The following is a 2,535-nucleotide window of genomic DNA, read 5'->3' as shown; positions in this document are numbered from 1 at the left end:
ACAATATACTAGAATATATAAATAACCCTACTTGCCGTTAAATAACTATACAATATCTAGCTACAATTAGAGTAGTATCGAGAAAAACGAGCCATAGTAAACATGACTCACCACCTAACCAACCAAGTCACCTAATTAATTTTGTCCTACTTGCATACCAAATATAATTATTATAGTTTCAACCATAAGAAAAAAAAATGACAAGCTTTTTGAAAAGAATCAACATACAATGCAACATTAAGTAACAACTTGAACCAACTAAATAACAACGTTCAACTTAACAAATAAATTTAACTTATAATCAAGTATTTCACAACCAACTTGCAACTTATTAACATATAACAACTTCAACATATTTTATTATCAATCATCAACATCAATATTCAACTAATGTGTTGTCACGCAAATTAACTAAGAAATATACAAATTATAGAATTTTAGTCTCACACATGTATAATGGACAAAATAAATATTTATTATATATGACTAAAATTTATAATAAATTATATATATATATATATATACTATATTTCAATATATAAATTATATTTAAAATTTATATAAAATGGATATTTTAAATATATAAATTATATTTAAGTTTTGTGGAAAAAATTTATATTTTAATTATTGATAATTTATTTCAAAATATTAAATTTTATTTATAAATAAATATAATAAATAGACAAGAAATTAAAAGAAATTTTAAAAGTTCTCAAATTGAACAAAAAACATAAAAATGTTGTTAATAGTTTTTTTTACAAATATTATCGTATAAGATAGTTGTTTATATTGAATATATAAGGATAAATAATAATTAATATTTTTTAAAAAATGATTTGATGATTTTTTTTATTCAGGTTATACTTCATAAATTTGATTTCACTATTTAGGTTTTAAATCATGGGATAAATTTAAAGACAACATTTTAAGAAGTTTGATTTGATGAATTTTTCCTTTTAATTTTTTAATTCAAAATTCATATTTAGTAGTATCTATTCCATTTTGTTTGATGTAATAGTAATTTGTGTCCTTTTCTTTTTTATTATTGTTTTATAATATCAAATTATCAATGTAATATTATTTTTTTATTACACATTTTATTATTACTAATATATTATTTATTTATTAGGGAAAATTCAAAAATTTTTGAAGACATACTGAGAAATTACATAATTTATGTTATAAAATTAAATATATTAATTATATTTTTTAAATCTTGTGTCAAAATTGTTTACAAAATGAAACACGAAAAACGTATATTTGACTGCATTCGCTAAATTTTAGAACGTTGCAATAGTAAGTATCTTAAAAAATCAGTTGACTTTTTTCTTTTAAGTTTTTTATTCAGGTCTCATATTAAATATATTTGAATGCATTAACTGATTTTAATTTTTTAACTAAATTTAAATATGTCATAATAGCTATTATTTTTTTTAAATTTTTTTTTGATGACTGAAAATTTTAAAATGCATTGATTGATATTAATTTTTCTATGAAATCCGATGGCAAGTATTTTAAGAAATCTGTTGTCTTTTCTTTTTAAGTTTTTTTATTCAGGATTCATATTAAATACATTTGAATGAAAAAATTTCTATTAAATTTAAGGATGTCATAATAGTTATTTTTAAAAAAATAAAATAAAAAATTAAATTATGACAAAGTACTATTTCATGCAAAATGAAAGTCAATTACTAACTGTTTTTTTTTTAATAGGATTTTTAGTAGGGTTAGTGATCGTCTACTCCATCCTACTGCAACTCCACATGAAAGGAAACACTATCTCTGATACTTTATATAAGGAACAAGTTATATTGTATTTTTATACTATAACTTGTTTTTTTTTTTTTAATATAAAGGACCCAAGGTAATAAGACACAAAGAAAATCAAATATTTGATCTCAAATTTTAATTAGTTAGACCGAAGAAACTTGACAGTTGAACCACCCTTGTAAGACTTTAAAAAATTGATTTAATAATTAAGATATATATATATATATATATATATATATATATATATATATATATATAAAATATTCAAGTTATACTTTATATTTGATTGCATTATTTATTTTTAAATTTTGTGATAGATTTAAGGATGATATTTTAAGAAATTTGTTTCGATGACTTTTTCTTTTTAAATTTTTTATTCATAATTCATAATTGAGTATATTGCATTAATTGATATAAAATTTTGCTTTAAATTTTATAACATTAATTGCAATTATATTGGTAATTATATTAAGAAGTTTGTTGACTTTTCCTTTCAATATTTTAATTTAGGATTCATATTAAATATATTTGAATGTATCATTCAGTTTTAAATTTTCTACTAAATTTCAAGATGTCATAATAGTTATTTTTTTTAATAAAAAAATTGAGTTAATAAATGACTTTATGTTTTATATTTTTAGTTCAAGTTATACGGGATATATTTGATTGAATTATTTAGTTTTTAAATCTGGTGATACATTTAAGGACGACATCTTAAGATGTTTGATTTGATAACATTTTCTTTTTTAATTTTTTAAATTCATA

This window comes from Cajanus cajan, chromosome 5 (assembly GCF_000230855.2).
Source record: "Cajanus cajan strain Asha chromosome 5, NIPB_CcT2T_4, whole genome shotgun sequence".
Classification (NCBI taxonomy): Eukaryota; Viridiplantae; Streptophyta; class Magnoliopsida; order Fabales; family Fabaceae; genus Cajanus; species Cajanus cajan.
Note: the sequence above shows the minus strand (reverse complement) of the source record.